The following is a 21213-nucleotide window of genomic DNA, read 5'->3' on the forward strand; positions in this document are numbered from 1 at the left end:
CGGTGATTAACCCCTTGACGCCGACGTAACACAAATATGCGGCCTCACGGACCTGGGCTTTTTTCCGTGGGGCCGCATATTTGCGTACCTGTCTTTGTGCTGGGAGCGCGCCGCTCGGCGCGCTCCCAGCACCAAGACCGCGGTGTCACTGAGAGCCCCGGGTCCCGTTCTAACGATCGGGACCCGGGACTCCCGATTCCGGGTCACGTGATCGCTGTGATAGCCTCTGATTGGCTATCACAGTGATCAATCACTGTGCAGCCCGGCCCCCTTGTTTTCTCTCTCTCTATGAATGGAGAAGAGAGATACATTGTATCTCTCGAACTCCTGACACAGAGAGAGAAAAAAAAAAGTTTGTAAAAAAAAAAAAAGATAAATAAATATTAAAAAATAAAAGAAAAATAAAGAAAAATACCTAGATCAAGGTTTGATCTAGTTCAGTACCAGGGTTAGTGTCTGGGTCAAGGTCAGGGTCAAAGGTCAGGGTCAAGGGCAAAGGTCAGGGTCAAAGGTCAGGATTTAAAAAAAAAATTGGTATCAGTGTCAGTTAGTGTTAATGTCAATGTCAGTGACAGTGTGTTTTACATATAAAAATAAGACAAAACCAAAATGCGCACTGTTGTTTCTGGACTGTACTACGGGTACATACAACAAATAACATACACATATATGGTATCGCTGCGATCGTCAAGAACTGGAGAATGTATTTTGAGTTGTTCTTTGGTGGTAGGTTATAGTCGTAACAAGAAACACACAGTTAAATTTAAAAAAATGATTTTTTTTACTATTTTGGCCCAGTTTTCCTTTAATAATAAAAAAAAATTAGGAGCTATCCATGACCATTTACCACCAAATGAAAGCCCAATTTGTCCTGAAAAAAACAAGGTATAATCCACCTGGATGTACAAAGTAGTTGTGACGATATGTACGGTTTTACTAACACGTCAACGTTGCAGAATTGTGCTTAGGCATTTAGATTTGTTTTACCCTGAGGCGTGAAGGGGTTAAATACCACCAAAAGAAAGCTCTAGTTGTGTGAAGAAAATGATAAAATTTTAGTTTGGGTACAGTGTTGTATGACCGCGGAATTGTCATTCAAAGTGTGAGAGCGCTGAAACCTGAAAAATGGCCTGGGCAGGAAGGTGTAAAATTGCACGGTATTGAAACGGTTAAGAACCTTTTGGTATTACAAATGGCTCTCATGAAAGGCTCAACCTTCTCCTGTGACTGCAGCTCATGGGTTCCACAAAAAGCCATCTCAGAAGGAGATATTGTGTTCCTGCGGAGAGTCGGAGAGAAACTTTGTCACCTCTTCCATCAGTTCTCCATATAAGTGTCTGCTGTAATCTCTTTGATCAGCAATAGGGTGATGTCATTGCTTTACAACATTAATGGAGGCCTTGATGTGCCCTAGTTATGCTAAGCACAATGACATTACTTCTTGTGATAAAAATGGTTAGTTTCTCACTTGCAAACCTTCACAGCACAGAAGCAGCTTCGATGGTGCTAAGCATTCAATATGGGACATTTCCTATGACCCCAAACAGACACTAGTGAAATAGTCAGACAACTGACAAACCCATCAATCATTCCAATCATTCAAAAAAAAAAAAACTGCACACCTAACAATGTTTGCTAAAGCATACAGGTTATGTAGTAATGTCAACAATTTGGAATAGGGAACCTTTTTAAATAAGAGAACCTGCACCACTTTGGCATGCTTCTGGCAAGTGAATGGTAAGGGACAGGGGGAGGGAGGAAGGGGGGGGGAGAGAGAGAGAGAGAATGGAAAACATAGGGAAAAGTTCCTGAGCAGGAGTAGGACCATGCATGGGTAGGCTCCTTGGTTATTGTAAATCCTCTGGTGTTTGGAGCTGGTGGGAAGTGCTGCTTAATCCTAGATACCTCTTCTGGAACCGTTAGCCGAAGCCGTCTTCTGGTAACGCAGCTGCTAAATGCAATATTGACCCATCCTGCACCGCTCTGCAAATATAGAATATATCCACACAGGGCTTTTTTTGCTCAGCAAATACATGCGGGAACTCAACCTATGCCCCCCCCCCCCCCAATCGTTTTTTTCATTTCAGTGGCCAGAATAAATTTATATTCTGGTCAATTAAATGAATAAACGCCCAAGTGCCTGACACGCCTAAACACATTTGCAAAAATAAGGCTTTGGAGCATTTTTGAAGCTGCTTTCCTCCTGTCAAGAGAAGAGCATTTACAAAAGCCCCAGTGTGCATGAAGCCTCAGTTCTCCATTGGAGTGGAGACCCATCCAGTCTGCTTATCAACCTGAGATGTTTGCTTGTGTTTGGCACTAGCCGACAACAGTAGTAGACAGTAGCAGTCATTTCTCCACTGTTTTGTGCCATACCAATACAAACAAAAGAAATAAATATGAGAATGCCTAAACATTTGTAATTGCAATAATTTTCTGTGCAAAGTAGTGCATTATCTGATAGAAATACAGGGGTGCCAATATTTTTGTCCATGACTGTATTTTTGCCATGGACTGTACTTCACACACATCTTCAGTTCTGCAGGGCATGACTACAGTTTTTGAAACACTTCAGCATATATTAGCTGATCATTACCCAGACCCAGGGGCGGACTGAAAACTCATGGGGCCCCCGGGCAATAGGGGATCATGCGGCCCCGTGTCCTTGCCCACACTCAAAAACTCCTATGAAAAAGCCAATGAACGGTACCAGGGGCATCTCATGGGGCCCCCTACTGACCCCGGACCCTTGGGCAGTGCCCGAATGGTCAGTTCGCCCCTGCCCAGGCCTGATAATTTTGGAAGGCTGTGAACAAATTTTAGATCTGTCTGCTTTGCGAAAATTTTTCAAGTGACTTCTGGTCCCTCTGATGTGTTAACTTGTGAAAACAAATTTTGGAAGAGAGCACAAAACCTGCCCAGAGCTGAGAGTGTTGGTGTACCTAAAGATTTGAGAAGGGTCAATGGCAGCTTGAGCTAGATTCAGGCCAGTTGGGGTCTGCCTCTTGCTTCCAGTGACAATTCCAGAATAACTGTCACATTTATAAAAGATCTTTGATTTTCATGAAACAAGAAGTCCACTATGTCCTGTCATCTGCTGGCAAATCAGGCTGGAACATTTCTGTTTTCCAAGTCTGCCTGCTTCCTCTCTATTCTGTACTCTGTACTTCTCTCTGTATTCTCACGTTATTATCTTTTAACCTTCCATTCACATTCTTCCTGTTTTTTCTTTTATCCAGTTGCTTTTATCAGTTCAGCTCAATTACACTTGTTTTAGATTACAAGATCAATAGTCAGCCTATGGGACTTTGAGAATGGGACAAGTAACCTGAAAATAATGTGTTTCCCGGCTCAATAAAAACATAATCACCTGATACTGTTAGAATAAAGTGTCAGCTTTTCACAGGACTTTTTGAAGCTTTAGTTGGAGATTTTGGTCAGATGGCACGGTGGCTAGAAGATGTACTTAAACATAGTACAGGGGCAAGAGGCAGACATGATTTACAGTTGGTCTGACACTTCTAAAAGAAATTCATAAAAGCAAGGACATTTCCTATGTGAAATGGCTTACACAAGTCACCTTTACTCTATATCAACAAAGACTGTCAATAACACCTAACTTTACTGTATGTATCCATGTCACTCAGGTGATGGCTAATCATATAGAAGACACACAACCCTTTAACATTCTTAAATTCTCCAATATAATGGCTCTTAAAGGAACCCTTTTAGTGAGAGGAATGCAGAAACTGCCATTGCTGACCTCTCCTAGAAATGGTAACTGTCTGGCTGTCATGCTGACCATTGACCCTCAATTCATTGCAGACTCAAAACAAGTTTTCAGATAAGAAGTTCTGACTTTACTCTTACTTTATTGATCTGTATACTTGGTACTTGATAGGGGACGGAAATGACGAGGTCTGCCTCACTTGTATCTCCAGCCCAGATCCCACTGGCATTGGAACAGAGGGTACCGAGGGACAGAAGGAACAAAAGTGTCAGCAGATGTTGACAGAACTTGCAGTTGGGGATGCATTCCCGAAGAGACTGGCGGACCATCAGTTCAGAAATGGTAGCTATGCTCCGGAATCCAATCCAGATTAAAGGGGCACTCCACTTGCACTGCAGGTTCAGGATGAGTGGTAGACTTGAAGCAGGAACACTCAATGGTGTACAGAATTTGTACAGCAAACAGCCAGGCAGGCAGGCAGGCACTTGAGCAGGACTGGAAGCCGGAATCAGAGACAGGAGCGTGGTCACAGGAATAGCCAGGGTCATCAACAGGTGGGCAGCGAGGTACCGATTCATGAGCAGAGCTGGGTTAGGAACTTAGAAACAAGTCAGGAGCAGAATCCGAAGCTAGGTCAGAAACAAGGGAATCATACAAGAATAGCACAGGACACGGGAAACAACAGTAAAGGAACAGCAAACCCAGATACTCCTGCGCTTAGGGATTATTATACATTATTTATATAGCGCCAAAACGTTTGCTCAGCGCTGTACATTATAGTGGGGGACAGTACATGAGACAATACAGTAACAAGACAAAACACGAGGGGTTCAAGGGCCCTGCTCTTTCGAGCTTACAATCTAGGAGGGAGGGGATAGTGGTACAGGAGGAAGTGGCTGTGGGGGATGGAGTAGTAGGAGGAGTGTAGATCAGCAATTAGGTGAGGGTGGGGTAGGCTTCCCTGAAGAGATGGGTTTTCAGGGTGCACCTGAAGGCGAGGAGGGAAGGTGACAGTCTGATGGATTGGGGTAGAGAGTTCCAGAGGATGGGCGAAGTACAGATTATGACCACATCCTGAATGTCCTGGAATATGCACGCCTTGCTGTCCTCAAAAGACCGGGGGAGTCCAAATGTAGTGAATAAAGCAAGAAACAAACAGAGGGCGCACTGGCCTAGTGCATTACCTTAAAAAATGTATTTAATAAAAGTAGGTATTGTACCCACAAAATGGCAATACACTCAAAGGCACATCATAAAGGAACAGCTCTGTCCGATCTGCACTGCGTGTCTGTCCACAATGGGAACTGTGGACTTCCAACTGGCTAATGCGTTTTGAGGACTTGCCTCTTCCTCAGAGCCAACCCCTCCTCTTGACACAGGGGAAACAGCTGAGGACCAGTCAGCACTTGACCCTCCAAGAAACTTCTATTGATAGGCAGGAGAACTTTATTATTTTCATCATGATATTTATTATATTTGGTTAACTGTTGAACAGATAGAAGCTGCTCTTCTACTGGAGTCTGTTGCCAACTGTCTTGTAGACAATTCCTTTGTAAGTCAAAATCTGAAAGAAAGAAACAAACACATACAGTTGCAAGAAAAAGTATGTAAACCCCTTGGGATTACATGGAGTTTTGCATGAATTGGGCATAAAATGTGCTCTGAACGTCATCTAAGTCACAACAGTAGAACACAGTCTGCTGAACATAATACTACACAAACATTAGATGTTGCCATGGTTTAATTGCACATAACATGTAAACATTCACAGTGCAGGGAGGAAAATGTATGTGAACCTTTGTACTTAATAACTGGTTGACCACCTTTGGCAGCAATAACCTCAACCAAACGTTTCCTGTAGTAGCAGATCAGACCTGCACAACGATCTGGAGTAATTTTGGACCACTCCTCTTCACAAAACTGTTTCAGTGTAGCAATATTCTTGGGATGTCTGGTGTGAATCGCTCTCTTAAGGTCATGCCACAGCATTTCAATCGGGTTGAGGTCAGGACTCTGACTGGGCCACTCCAGAAGGCGTATTCTGTGCTGTTGCAGCCATTGTTTTGTTGAATTACTTGTATGCTTTGGGTCATTGTCCCGTTGCATCACCCATCCTCTGCGGAGCTTCAGTTGGCGGACAGACGGTCGTACGTTTCCTGCAAAATGTCTTGATAAACTCTGGAATTCATTTTCCCATCAATGACAACAATCCGTCCAGGCCCTGAGGCAGCAAAGCAGCCCTAAACCATGATGCTCCCTCCGCCATGTTTTACAGTGGGGATGAGGTTTTGATGTCGGTGTGCTGTGCCTTTTTTTCTCCACACATAGTGTTGTGTTCTTCCCAAACATCTCAATCTTGGTTTCATCTGTCCACAGTATATTTTGCCAGTAGTGCTGTGGAACATCCAGGTGCTCTTTTGCAAACTTCAAACGTGCGGCAATATTCTTTTTGGACAGCAATGGCTTCCTCCGTGGTGTCCTCCCATGTACTCCATTCTTGTTTAATGTTTTCCTTATTGTAGATGTGTCAACAAAAATGTTAGCATGTGCCAGAGATTTCTGTAGGTCTTTAGCTGACACTCTGGGATTCTTCTTTACCTCATGCAGCATTCTGCACTGTGCTCTTGCAGTCATTTTTACAGGGCGAGCATGCCTAGGGAGAGTAGCAACAGTGCTAAACTTTCTCCATGTGTAGACAGTCTGCCTTACCGTGGACACATGAACATCAAGGCTTCTGGAGATACTTTTGTAACCCTTTCCAGCTTCATGCAAGTCAACAATTCTTGATTGTAGGTCTTCGGAGAGCTCTTTTCTGCGAGGCATGGTTCACATCAGACAGTGCTTTTTGAAACCAGTAAACCCAAAACAGGTGTGTGTTTTTTAAGGGCAGGACAGCTGTCAGCAACACATCCAATATCATCACACTGATTGGAGTCAAGGTAGGCTCACTCCTGGCTCCAATTAGCTCTGGGAGAAGTCATTAAGCTAGGGCCTCACATACTTTTTCCTCCCTGCACTGTGAATGTTTACATGTTATGTGCAATTAAACCATGGTGACATCTAATGTTTGTGTAGTATTATGTTCAGCAGACTGTGTTCTTCTATTGTTATGACTTAGATGACGTTCAGAGCACATTTTATGCCCAATTCATGCAAAACTGCACATAATAATAATTCACATACTTTTTCTTGCAACTGTACATGTGTACATTATTTGTTCACAACCATGGTTTTACAATGTATATTCTGAATAAACCAGGATGTCATGAGGCCTAGCAAAAATGTTCTCCGTGGGGAACTACATAAAGCAAAACCTTAGTAAAAGTGTAAGCAGGTGCACTTAGCTAGTCTGCCACGAAGTGGCTCTGTTCATGAATAGTGTCTGGTTACAGAGAATAGTGTCATCAGGTGCTAAGCCCCTTTTAGCTAGAACCCTCCTGTAGTGATGTATTGGATGAGTCAGTGCCCACATATAAGCCTGGTTGGGAGCAGCCCTAGTGCAGTTGGGGCATTGGAGATAGAGATCCCACCTTCAGTCAGATGTAGTCAGCAAGTGGAGGCTCTGGACAAGGCTGGAGGACAGGGAAATGTAGACCTGCACCCAGAAGAGCTGGCTTTAGTAATCCTGACTCTTATGGGGAGGCTAGAGAGGCTGCAAAAGGCCTTTTAGGCCAGGCCAAGTGTTCCTTGGAGAGGCTATTCCCTTGGAAGACCTGGTAGAAGATGTGCCCAAGCCAGAGTTGAGTGCAGTGGTCCTGTCTCAGGAAGGCTACCTGTAAGGAGCAGTGAGCTGGATACCGACAGCCTAAGGCAAACCAGAACAAGAGTACTGATGACCTCGGGAGGAAAAGGACTAAGTAGGGAAGATGGCATACTAAAGTGTACTGTGTGCTGCTTCCTCATGTGACTGCTGCGGTTCGTCCACTATATGTGATTGACAATATGCTGTCAAGTGACCCTGGATAGTATGTCCACATGATGTGACTGTAATGCCATCTTAAAGTAACATCAGTAAAACGCAGCAATCCTAACTTTTTGTGTGGACATTTCTTCCTTAGGATATAGCAGGAGGGTTGTTGTTCTGGTAGCAAGAAGAAGCATGGCAGGGACTTGTGCCTCTTGGCACCATCCCACAGCCATTTGCAAGCCCCGTTACAAAATGGGTTACTAGGGGTCTTGCGGTTTTCTATAAATCTCAACGGGCAAACGTACACTTTAGCTGTGGCTCCGTGGCACCCCAGCAACAAGCATAATTTACAGCTGCTTGCACAAGACCTTCAAATAAAATTACTTAAAGGAATATTCTACTTTTTGTTATTTTACATTTCTCTCTCAATCTGCAGCCAGCTGATTTGTTTCAAAAGCGTGCACTAAGATACAACAATTATCATTTTTGGAACACGTACATTAATGATGCAGATGACGGTATTCATGTGTGCAATATATACATATTCTTGATCATATCTCAATTCATTAGTTTGGTATTTCACTCCACTGACACTGGTTGCTACTGGCTGTTCCCCCAGTTTAAAAAATAAGGTTCGACCGTTTTCTATGCATGATCCCTAAATGTACATTTGGTGTTCAGGTAGAAGAAGCATATTATCCTTACAGAGATGAGAAGATCTCCGGAGACTTCAGTGACTGAGAGGACCTCCTTAAGCTGCGCAACCAGCTTGCCATCCACTAGATTAACGACAGCCTGGAATAGTAAAAAAACAAAAATAGTACAGATTCATGTTTTTTTCTTTTCAATAAATTCCTTTTTTTTAAATAACAGAATGAATATAACTGTATTTCACAGACAAATTATATATATATATATATATATACACACACACACACACACACACACACACACACACACACACACACACACACACACACACACACACACAGTGGGGCAAAAAGGTATTTAGTCAGCCACCAATTGTGCAAGTTCTCCCACTTAAAAAGATGAGAGAGGCCTGTAATTGGCATCATAGGTAGACCTCAACTATGAGAGACAAAATGAGAAAAAAAATCCAGACAATCACTTTGGCTGATTTGGAAAGAATTTATTTGCAAATTATGGTGGAAAATAAGTATTTGGTCAATATCAAAAGTTCATCTCAATACTTTGTTATATATCCTTTGTTGGCAATGACAGAGGTCAGACGTTTCCTGTAAGTCTTCACAAGGTTGGCACACACTGTTGCTGGTATGTTGGCCCATTCCTCCATGCAGATCTCCTCTAGAGCAGTGATGTTTTGGGGCTGTCGCTGAGCAACACGGACTTTCAACTCCCTCCAAAGGTTTTCTATGGGGTTGAGATCTGGAGACTGGCTAGGCCACTCCAGGACCTTGAAATGCTTCTTACGAAGCCATTCCTTCGTTGCCTGGGCAGTATGTTTGGGATCATTGTCATGTTGGAAGACCCAGCCACGTTTCATCTTCATAATGAAGATGAACAAAGACAGACGTCTGAAGTCCAGCCTATGAGACAGCCATTGATGCCTCCAACGTACAGTGGAGAAATCAGTGTAGACAAGAAGGACATTAGCTGCTTCTTCAGCATTATATGTGATCTTCCCAGCCTTTTACTTTGGTTTGTACAGGCTTTGCTCTGCCATCAAAAAACTTAGGTTAAATAAACTTGTTAAAGAGACCTTGTCACCATTTAAATAATAAATCTCTTAAGAATATATGTGCATTTAATGTAATGTCTGCCTTTTATTTACTGATAGAAGCTTCCTTTGTATAGACAGCCAAAAGCCCAGGTGTCAAACTGGTGGCCCTCCAGCTGTTGCCAAACTACAAGTCCCATGAGGCATTGCAAGATTGACAGTTACAAGTGTGACTCCCAAAGGTAGAAGCATGATGGGACTTGTAGTTTTGCAACAGCTGGAGGGCTGCAAGTTTGACACCCCTGCTCTATAGTATTCCCCTTCACTCCTCAGCCAGCTGCTACATAAAGGGTTATGTAGGAAAGAGAGAGGAGGGGTAGAGGAGCTGGGCCAGCACACATAGTAATTAGACATTCCCAGAAGAGGAGAGATCTTAGCAGGAGTAGTCAAAGTTGCTAACCAATTCAAAGGCACATTGCAAGTGAATAAAAGTAGTTTATGGAACAGAAAACAAACTCTGTATACAAGCATTAAAAATACTCGATTGTTCTGTTGTTTTGTTCCATGTCCATTGGGTAACTTTATCTCCATAATAGAGATGATATATTCCATCTGATAGGTTTATGATCAAACTACGGTGTCTTCTTTATGCCGTCACTTCATCTAAAACGGTATGGTATTTGATCTTGTCTGGTGTTATTAACCATTTGGATGGAAGGTAAACAATTGTAATGGTCTCCAGTCATACTGTTGTGCGCAGTACATTCCACTCCAATAGGCATTAATTACAACTCAGCATACATTTTATATATCTCTCATTAAAGGTTATATTTTAGATTCATCAATTGGCCAGATGGAGCGTAAGGATACGCATCTCATTCCACATTGTCAGGCTTTAGGCCACGTTCACACCATACATGCAGAAAAACTGATGGAAACGGACCTGCAGATTTCATTTGCAGAGACATTTTTCATACATGCTTCAATGAGTTTTATACATGTTGCAGATTCCTGCTCAGAAAAAAACTGCATGTGATACCAGTGTTGTGGTGTGAACAGGGCACATAGAGAACAACTGATTTTGTTGCGCGATTGCAGAAAAACTGACATCTCTGCACCATGGTGTGAACGAGGCTTTAAAGTCCGGGGTTTCAATCCCGCAAGGACACTATAGGCATGGAGTTTTTACGTTCTTTCCTTTCTGAAACAGAAACAATATTGTGTTTCTAACAAGGTTCCAGTACACTGTGATATTTTGATGCTCAGTTTTATCTAAAACTACAAGTTAATATTACCATTTCATCCTCTAACAACTCCTCCTATTGGTGTTCTTACCGTAACTTTCCCATGAGTCGGTGAATCCAGTTCAACCTCCTCACTGACTGTGAATCATTGCGTAGGACACTGGGCCCTGTGGTCACTGTCATCACAAAATGGTTTCCAGTCTGGACAATTTCTGTGATGGTCTTCAGATCTTTTCTTTTCTGGATTACGTCATCAGGAACCCATGAAATCAGTAAAATACCTTTGTTATGTGTTTTCCAGAAACCATAAACTAGCCTGCATGGGCATTGCATCCAAACTGGTCTCAGCCACACATCTAAGCATCCACACACATATTTCAGGATTGCTTTGGGGTTGCCAGGACATTGCAACCCGCTGGTGCTGGTATTTGGCTTAGTTCACACTGGCACGGAAAGCAGGCATTTAAGGGATGTTGTTAACGCTCCTCAAATGCCTATGCAAATGATTTTATTGATGGCACACAGTGCTGTTCACATTATTATAAAATTGAAGCCTCATGTTGAGTCTGGAGGAGTTTGAAGCCTTTCAAAGACTCCCATTCAAGTGTATGGTGATGCTCTGGCAGGCATTTGCGGGGCGTTTGCAGTTCAGTTGTGGCACGTTAATAACATGACAGTTTATTATAGGCATTTGTGGTGTGGGTTTAACGCTTGTAAAATGCTTATAAAACGCTTCAAAACTGTGCATAGGGAGTTTAGGGGGCATTTTTAACGCTAGTGAAACACCAGTCTAACACCCTCACTAAAGCTCTTTAATGTCTGTCTACTGCCAATACCAATGTTGTAGGAGAGTGTAAGAGTTAGAAATGTAGTCAAGTGTGAACAAGCCCTTAAGGAGATTGTGGGTACAGGTCATATAGATGAATAGAGGCAGCTCTTGGCTTGCTATGACATACAGATAGAATAGTTATTAGGTATAACTTGGCCTTTCTGATCTCTTGTAACACTGAGGAACCCTTGAATTAACTGTGAGGTCTCAGGGAACCCCCACTAATATATACAAGTACTATATCTACAGCTCACAGCACATCTGAATGATGGTCAGTGGGAAGAAAGCTCCTTACAGTTTTGGTGAGAGTGAAGAATTCCGCCATTTCAGATAAAATGTGCATTTATGTCAGTGGTTACATACAGTATCTGAAAGGCAGAATTGATTTGCTCATGGAACCCCTAGCAACCTCTGGAGGAACATTGAGGTTCCACAAATCCTGGTTGAGAGGCTGGTGTAGCTAGTGGTCAATTAGCTTGGTGATTGATAACAGTCTGACTTCAACAAGACTCTTTGCCTTCAGCAGTGAAAAGGACTGGTGGCTACACCAGGAAAAGGATGAGAGGATTTTTTTTTTTTTTTTTTAGAATGACTTTTATTTATGTTCAATATTTGCTTTCTTCTTCACCATAATGAAATTATTTTAAGATGAGAACCTATTTTAGAATACAATTTGGGATATCTGAAGGTGACTGAATATGCTGTATCTAAACAAACAGGAACTTCTTTGCAGCTAGCACATACAGTATGTAACACCCTCCAGGTTAGTCAGATAGTATTAGAAAGAGGCTGAGTAGCAGCCAGGGAATGAGTCAGCCTGGGAGTGAGGTTACCTCAGGAAAGGCTGGGAGGCTCTAACAGGTCACAGCTTTCTGGGGCCCTCTCACCTCTCCAGAAACCTGAGAGCTTTCTGGAGGGGGTGGAGGAGGCTTAGATCTGCATGCTTGAGGGACCCTGGCAGGAGGTTGAGCATGGTGACCAGGGAAACCCTCAAATGTGCAGAGCCTGGGGAAGGTGTGCAATGTCGGATGGAAAATGGATTGAGGAAGGCTGGAGTGTGGAGCCTGGAAGGGGGCCCCAGGGAGGGGATCTCACCTACAGTCAGGTTGCTTGAAAAAAAGAGGATCTCCACTGCCTCAACATCTCCTAGGGAGGACAGCCTGAGCAGCAGGGAAGGAGCCAGCCCAGCATAAGGTCTGAATGCAGCCACCAATCCACCAAGATAACAGGAGAGGACAGAGTGAGTACTCTTACACCCCATGAGCCGGATAAGGGGAAAGGGACGTCAGGTGCAAGACCCAATTAGCTCCTCATCTGGGACTGCTTGTGCTAAATTAGCAGCTTCTGGCCCTGGACCCCCTTGTCCAGGGATACCCTCAGGCAGATGGATGAAGAGGAGAATTCATCTGGGGTGTGAGGAGGTACACCAAAGAGCCATTGGTGCTCTTCCAGAAAAGAGACTGTTGCTAAAAGTTCCTGTAATAAATAAATAAATCCACATTTCTGTACATAGTTGCTAAGGAGTTTGTTCTCAAGTTCTGCAGTTCCTCGGGCATCCCATATACCCCTAGACCCCATCTAAGTTCGTAGCCCCTTAATAAAATCACAAAACAAAGCTCAAGGGCTGTTCTTTGGCTCCAGTGTGCAAAGTGTGGAAAATGTGTGTTGCCTGGCTGTGCAGAGCATAGGGAGACCCAAGTAAAAATTCAGCAGCCCCTAAGGGGGTAGTGCTACTCATAGAATAGCAGTATGATGTGATTTACTTGGGAACAAGAGTCTAGACTAGACAATTTACAGTGGAGTTGAGTGAGGGCTACAAAATGAACTATTAGCAATTTGTGAAATCCGTGCCCAAAGCCCAGACCACCAGAGAAATTCTTCCTTCAAGGATCAGCAAACAAGTTACTATGCTGTCTTAATTGATTATTTTATTTGTTTTTACACAAGCTGATGTTTCATTTTGATTTACCAAAACTCTGTAACCTTTTTACATTTGGACATTTTTCCAGACTGGGGTGAAGAAAGAAGTTGATAAAAAAAAAAAGAGATGGAAAAAATTGTTGGCACATTGTGGCATGATGGAAAGATTGAGTGCCTGTGGACTATGGAGTCTCAGGAAATAACTAGTGATTTAATGGAGGTGGTGTATCTGTTCTGAGACATCAAGCATGCACAGTAGACGTTTCCAGACCTTATTAAATTTGATTGATACTTAATGTACCTTTTGGAATCGTATTTTTCGCTCCATAAGACGCACCTGACCATAAGACGCACCTAGGTTTTAGAGGCAGAAAACAGGAAAAAAAAATTCTGAACTAATGGACTGCAGACATAGTACAGGAGATGACCAGAGACTGCAGACACAGTACAGGGATGACCAGAGACTGCGGCCACAGTACAGGAGATGACCAGAGACTGCGGACACAGTACAGGAGATGACCAGAGACTGCGGACAGTACAGGAGATGACCAGAGACTGCGGACAGTACAGGAGATGACCAGAGACTGCGGACACAGTACAGGAGATGACCAGAGACTGCGCACACAGTGCAGGGGATGACCAGAGACTGCGGACACAGTACAGGGATGACCAGAGACTGCGGACACAGTACAGGAGATGACCAGAGACTGTGGACACAGTATAGGAGATGACCATAGACTGCGGACAGTACAGGAGACGGTCAGAGACTGCGGACACAGTACAGGAGATGACCAGAGACTGCGGACATAGTACAGGGAATGACCAGAGACTGCGGACACAGTACAGGAGATGACCAGAGACTGCGGACATAGTACAGGAGATGACCAGAGACTGCGGACATAGTACAGGAGATGACCAGAGACTGCGGACATAGTACAGGAGATGACCAGAGACTGCGGACATAGTACAGGAGATGACCAGAGACTGCGGACATAGTACAGGAGATGACCAGAGACTGCGGACACAGTACAGGAGATGACCAGAGACTACGGACACAGTACAGGAGATGACCAGAGACTGTGGACATAGTACAGGAGATGACCAGAGACTGCGGACAGTACAGGAGATGACCAGAGACTGCGGACAGTACAGGAGATGACCAGAGACTGCGGACACAGTACAGGAGATGACCAGAGACTGTGGACACAGTATAGGAGATGACCATAGACTGCGGACAGTACAGGAGACGGTCAGAGACTGCGGACACAGTACAGGAGATGACCAGAGACTGCGGACATAGTACAGGGAATGACCAGAGACTGCGGACACAGTACAGGAGATGACCAGAGACTGTGGACACAGTACAGGAGATGACCAGAGACTGCGGACACAGTACAGGAGATGACCAGAGACTGCGGACACAGTACAGGAGATGACCAGAGACTGCGGACACAGTACAGGAGATGACCAGAGACTGTGGACATAGTACAGGACATGACCAGAGACTGCGGACAGTACAGGAGATGACCAGAGACTGCGGACAGTACAGGGATGACCAGAGACTGCGGACAGTACAGGAGATGACTGCTGACCTTTGGGGGGGGGGGGAGCGGGTACCTGAATTTGACAGGTACCCGCTCCCACTTCCGCAGAGTTGTTCTTTCATCTTACCTGTTCCTCTATCCAGCCGCGCGCTGTCTTCCCGGCTTCTGTAATGGCGCTCGGCATGACAGCCGGGTGCCCAGTGCGCATGAGCGAGAAGCACTTGCGCTTTCTGATTGGTCCGGCGGCTTCTGGGATCTGTTATGTGTCCCAGGTGCCGCCTTACCATTCACAAAAAGCACCGCTTCCTGCGCATGCGCACTTGGCACCCGGCTGTCATGCCCACACTACAGAAGCCGGGAAGACCGCGCCGCTGGATAGAGGAACAGGTAAGATGAAAGAACAACTCCACGGAAGTGGGAGCGGGTACCTGTCAAATTCAGGTACCCGCTCCCCCCCCTCCCCAAAGGTCAGCAGTCATCTCTATAAGGTCCCGCTGTAGAGCTGAGCGGCCGGCCCGGTATTCTGACACGGCGGCAGTGGAAATACCGGACCGGCCGCTCCATATTCGCTCCATAAGACGCACTGACATTTTCCCCCCTTTTTTGGGGGGAAAAAAGTGCGTCTTATGGTGCAAAAAATAGGAGGACTAGTGCCCCATCGTTGGTGTCAGTGGGAGGACTAGTGCCCCATCGTTGGTGTCAGTGGGGGGGAGGACAAGTGCCCCATCATTGGTGTCAGTGGGGGGGGAGGACTAGTTTCCCATCATTGGTGTCAGTGGGGGGGAGGACTAGTGCCCCATCGTTGGTGTCAGTGGGAGGAATAGTGTCCCAACATTGGTGTCAGTGGGAGGAATAGTGTCCCATCATTGGTGTCAGTGGGGGGTGGAATAGTGCCCCATCATTGGTGTCAGTGGGGGGGGGGAATAGTGCCCCATCGTTGGTGTCAGTTGGGGGGGGAATAGTGCCCCATCGTTGGCGTCAGTGGGGGGGGGGAGGAATAGTTCCCCATCGTTGGTGTCAGTGGGGGGGGAGGAATAGTGCCCCATCGTTGGTGTCAGTGGGGGGGAGGACTAGTGCCCCATCGTTGGTGTCAGTGGGGGGGAGGACTAGTGCCCCATCGTTGGTGTCAGTGGGGGGGAGGACTAGTGCCCCATCGTTGGTGTCAGTGGGGGGGAGGACTAGTGCCCCATCGTTGGTGTCAGTGGGGGGGAGGACTAGTGCCCCATCGTTGGTGTCAGTGGGGGGGAGGACTAGTGCCCCATCGTTGGTGTCAGTGGGGGGGAGGACTAGTGCCCCATCGTTGGTGTCAGTGGGAGGAATAGTGCCCCATCGTTGGTGTCAGTGGGAGGAATAGTGCCCCATCGTTGGTGTCAGTGGGAGGAATAGTGCCCCATCGTTGGTGTCAGTGGGAGGAATAGTGCCCCATCGTTGGTGTCAGTGGGAGGAATAGTGCCCCATCGTTGGTGTCAGTGGGAGGAATAGTGCCCCATCATTGGTGTCAGTGGGAGGAATAGTGCCCCATCGTTGGTGTCAGTGGGAGGAATAGTGCCCCATCGTTGGTGTCAGTGGGAGGACTAGTGCCCCATCGTTGGTGTCAGTGGGAGGACTAGTGCCCCATCGTTGGTGTCAGTGGGGGGGGGAGGACTAGTGCCCCATCGTTGGTGTCAGTGGGGGGGAGGACTAGTGCCCCATCGTTGGTGTCAGTGGGGGGGAGGACTAGTGCCCCATCATTGGTATTAGTGGGAGGAATAGTGCCCCATCATTGGTATCCGTGGGAGGAATAGTGCCCCATCATTGGTGTCAGTGGAAGGAATAGTGCCCCATCATTGGTGTCAGTGGGAGGAATAGTGCCCCATCATTGGCATCAGTGGAAGGAATAGTGCCCCATCATTAGTATCAGTGGGAGGAATAGTTCCCCATCGTTGGTGTCAGTGGGGGGGGGGAATAGTGCCCCATCGTTGGTGTCAGTGGGGGGGAGGACTAGTGCCCCATCGTTGGTGTCAGTGGGAGGAATAGTGCCCCATCATTAGTATCAGTGGGAGGAATAGTGCCCCATCATTGGTGTCAGTGAGAGGAATAGTGTCCCATCATTGGTGTCAGTGGGGGGGTGGAATAGTGTCCCATCATTGGTGTCAGTGGGGGGGTGGAATAGTGCCCCATTATTGGTGTCAGTGGGGGGTGGAAGAGTGCCCCATCATTGGTGTCAGTGGGGGGGAGGAATAGTGCCCCATCATTGGTGTCAGTGGGGGGGATGGGAGGAATAGTGCCCCCTCGTTAATGTCAGTGGGGGGGAGGAATAGTGCCCCATCGTTGGTGTCAGTGGGGGGGAGGAATAGTGCCCCATTATTGGCATCAGAGGGGGGGAGGAATAGTGCCCCATCGTTGGTGTCAGTGGGGGGGAGGAATAGTGCCCCATCGTTGGTGTCAGTGGGGGGGAGGAATAGTGCCCCATCGTTGGTGTCAGTGGGGGGGAGGAATAGTGCCCCATCGTTGGTGTCAGTGGGGGGGAGGAATAGTGCCCCATTATTGGTGTCAGTGGGGGGGAGGAATAGTGCCCCATTATTGGCGTCAGAGGGAGGGAGGAATAGTGCCCCATCGTTGGTGTTAGTGGGAGGAATAGTGCTCCATCATTGGTATCAATTATGGGGCACTATTCCTCCCACTGACACCAATTACACTTGCTGACCCGTTCTAGTATGGTGCTGCTGCAGCCAGCATATGTGGTTGCAGCAGCACCTCTACACGGCACACTTACCGGCCGCTCCTTCACTCAATTTTCGCGGGGCCGCTCGGCTATGCCTCCTCGCCGGTGATTGGCCACCTGTGTGCCTTTCCTGAGCTACAGTTCTCGCGGCCAATCACCGGTGAGGAGGCAGAGCCGAACAGCCACGCGAACATCCAGTGGTCAAACTGAAGGAGCAGCCACGCTTCCTGGACCGGATCGTCGTGGGACCGGAGCCAGGTAAGAAACAGCAGCCCCTGCCCACCCCTGTACTTATTGTCCCTTCTGTTGGAAGGGGGGGGGGGGCGGCGGCACCGCCCCCCTAAAAAGTGTCAGTATGCCGTATACCAGCGTATAAGACGACCCCCGACTTTTGAGAAGATTTTCAAGGGGTAAAAAGTCGTCTTATACGCCGGAAAATACGGTAATCCACCACTGTAGAGAAGCTTTTGAACCTTTTGTCAGGCTTAAATGTTGTCTGTGCCCTGATAGAAACAATTTATCTTCCCTTTCATTTATTCTAAAGCTGGCCATGAACTAGTAGATTTCCAAATGAATGTTCATTTGAACAATTGTATGGAAATCCGTATGTAAATTCTTAGTAAATTCAATGACTTGACGAATATCGTTCGAGAGTACTTAAACATTTTGTTTTGACTTTTAACATTCAATTCTGGAATAAATAGATTTTCCCAAACAAAATCTACATTCACTGTTAGAAATTTGTAGGCTACATGTTCTTAAAATAAAAATGTTTGAAGTAAACTCGTGTATGGCCAGCTTAACATTTGTTGAATAGAAAGAAGGTAAGGAAGAATCTCCCTAAAGAAGACAGAAATAAAGGAAATGTACTGAGAGAAATATGTGTCTTGAACTTGCAGACTTCTATTACAGGAAATGTTACATAATACAGGCAGCGTTCTGTGGACACCTTACCATCACACTATATATGCTTGTTAAACATCCAATTTCAAAACCATGGGCATTAACCACTTCAGCTCATTGGGGTTTTTTTAACTTCTTTTGGCAATATTACTTTACAATAAATTCTTTTCAATGGAATTTATAGACAAATAGATCTCACTTTGGACAGATTTTTTCCATAGAACTGGAAGTAAAAGGACATTTCCCAAAGGGAAATAGATGGAACAAACAACAGGGGCATTAACTCCTTACTCTATCAAATATGACTTCTACTACAGTCCAGCAGCCTCCTGGGATATCCATGTCAGAGATCACAGGAGGCATCAGCCTACAGACAGCAGCTGGAGAAGGACGGATCTGGAAGGGCGGGCTGCAAGAACCCAGACAACTCTCAATGATCTAAAAAAAGGTAGATGTCAATAAGGGATAAGTGTTTCCTCATATTTGTAAATTAAATGATTTACAGAGGAGTGTTTTATTTGTGGATTTTGATATATTAAAAAGGCAAAAAAAATGGAGACTTTATTACCACTTTAAAAACCAAAGAAGACGCAGAGACTGGCCAATAGATTGGAATTTCTATGGTCCCAAGACCTGATGCAAGCATATCAGCAAATGGAGACCATGCAGGTTTAGCTGTACCTACACAATGTACTGAACCAACTTCCCAATTCTCTTCTACTAGGAGAGAGTGACCCAAGTCTGTCTATGCACACCCATCAAAATGTTATATTTATAAAAAACCACTGACAACCAAAAAGTGAACATTTCTTGTATCAGTGTGCTGGATGGCATAATGTATGTCTACAAGTGGCATGAAATGGGCAGACTTTAGCCTTCCAGAGACCACAGTGAACTGGTTTCTGAAATTAGCTGGCTGTATCATACAGTACATACACTACATGGCTAAACGCTGCCAAATTATTGAGTCCAGGTGCACAAAGGCAGGTCCATGATGACACCGTTTATGGAGTTTGGTGTGAAATAACTCACGTGGCCAACACAGAATCCTGAATTCAACCCTACTGGCAGGATCACAGCTGGGCTGAACGGAAAAAACAAACAAACTTGTAGTGTGTACCAAGCTGAACATTCAGTTGCTGGCTTCAAAACAAAAAAGTATACAACGTCTGTGTGTTTCCTATAGTAAGCAGTCACAGTCTGAGAAGAAAAGCCTGTCCCCTGACAGCATTGTGCAGTGAAGGACCCTTGCTCTCTCTGTGGAAGCAGCGGTTGTTCTGCAGAGGACAGACCTATAGCTTTGGGATCAGCGACACTCATGCACCTTGCAGATTGGAGAGTTCTGTCTCTGACTCAGCAGTGGGGTATCAGATCTCTGAAAGGCAACCGTTGCCTCCACACAGCGAGAAAGGGTCCTTCTCAGCAGCATTGCAGATAGAGGACAAAATGTTCTTTGGTTTTTTTTTGTTACAATACTTTTGTTTTGATGCATCTTAAATGTATTTAACGGATTTAAACTGAAAAATATGTTGACTTTTACATTTTCAAAAGGAGAACAGATATGGCAATCCCCTGTAATTGTCTCAGAACAGCAACTTAAAGTGATTCTAAACCCATTTAATTTTCTTTAAAATAATAAACATGTCATACATACCTGCTCTGCACTCCCCTCAGGTCCCCCCGCTGGTGGTCCTGGCTCCTCCCCCTTTGCCAAGCGTCCTCATAGCAAGCCACTGGCTATGGGAGCACTCGTGCAGGTTCACTGCCGAGCCAGCTCTGAGTGTCCATTGACTCACAAAGCACAGCCTGGCCAGGCTTCCTCCTCACTGGCTGTGATTGACAGCAGCAGAAGCCAATGGTTCCCGCTGCTGTTTCTGAGCCAAAGAGGAGGGAGAGAACAGAGAGATGAAATATTGATTTTTGCCAAAATGTCATCTATCCTTCTAGTGTATGATCTGAAATGACTAAGAATAAAAAGGTGCTCTGGATAGGCAGTGGATTGCTGCTGACAATGTATGTGTGTTTTGGGTATAGAACTAAACTGCCCGAGTGATGCCTGCTGTAGTACTCCAGTGATAAAACATGAAAAGGAACCATGGCTTACCTTGCGCCTATGATCCCCAGGTAATCCAGTAACCTGAGAAATGGCTTTTTCTTCTGCCCCATGGTCCCAACTCCTACTGAATCATCTCACACACTGCTTAGCTCACCGGACCATCACTGATCAAGGAGAAACCAGCAGGAACCTTAAACCAGGAGAAACAACAAAATATATAATACATTTCACACATACCAGCCTTTATATAATATTAACCTCAAACATATGGCTGAAATATTTATACAGGTCTTATCTGACAAAAGGATTTGTATTTCTATCCCTCCAGTCCTGAGATCTACACAGCTCTGCCACACAGCACAGTCCTGTTTGGCAGGGCAGGAACCCCATTTTTCTCTGCTGCAGTTAACGAACACTTACAGGTCTTGCCTTTCCCCCAGCCCATGACTGAACAGTAAAGAGAGAAGCAGGAAGCCGAAACTTTCTGTCACGTCCCCTTCTCCTCCTATCAGCACATGAGCACAATCAACTGGTCCCTTGTACTGCTTCTCTCCCCCCCTTAGTCTGATCTCTGCTGCAAAGGACTTTAAGAAGCTGATAATAAATACATTTCAGATACTGTGTGCATTTCAAAAAAATAATAGATACCGTATTTTCCGGCGTATAAGACGACCCCC

At 45.4% G+C, this 21213-nt stretch overlaps 1 pseudogene across 1 annotated transcript; it reads right to left on the reverse strand.

The window, feature by feature from the left end:
• Positions 1-4452: 4452 nt before the first annotated feature.
• LOC149438304 (fatty acid-binding protein, liver-like) lies at positions 4453-20646 on the reverse strand (annotated as a pseudogene). The gene is made up of 4 exons (XR_016307930.1): positions 20585-20646; positions 10672-10896; positions 8343-8432; positions 4453-5294 (listed from the first exon to the last, which is right to left on the reverse strand). The product of XR_016307930.1 is annotated as a fatty acid-binding protein, liver-like (transcript).
• Between the last annotated feature and the right edge of the window lie 567 nt (positions 20647-21213).

Source organism: Staurois parvus, unplaced genomic scaffold (genome assembly GCF_062004578.1).
Source record: "Staurois parvus isolate SC_StPar_1 unplaced genomic scaffold, SC_StPar_1.0 ptg001195l, whole genome shotgun sequence".
Lineage (NCBI taxonomy): Eukaryota > Metazoa > Chordata > Amphibia > Anura > Ranidae > Staurois > Staurois parvus.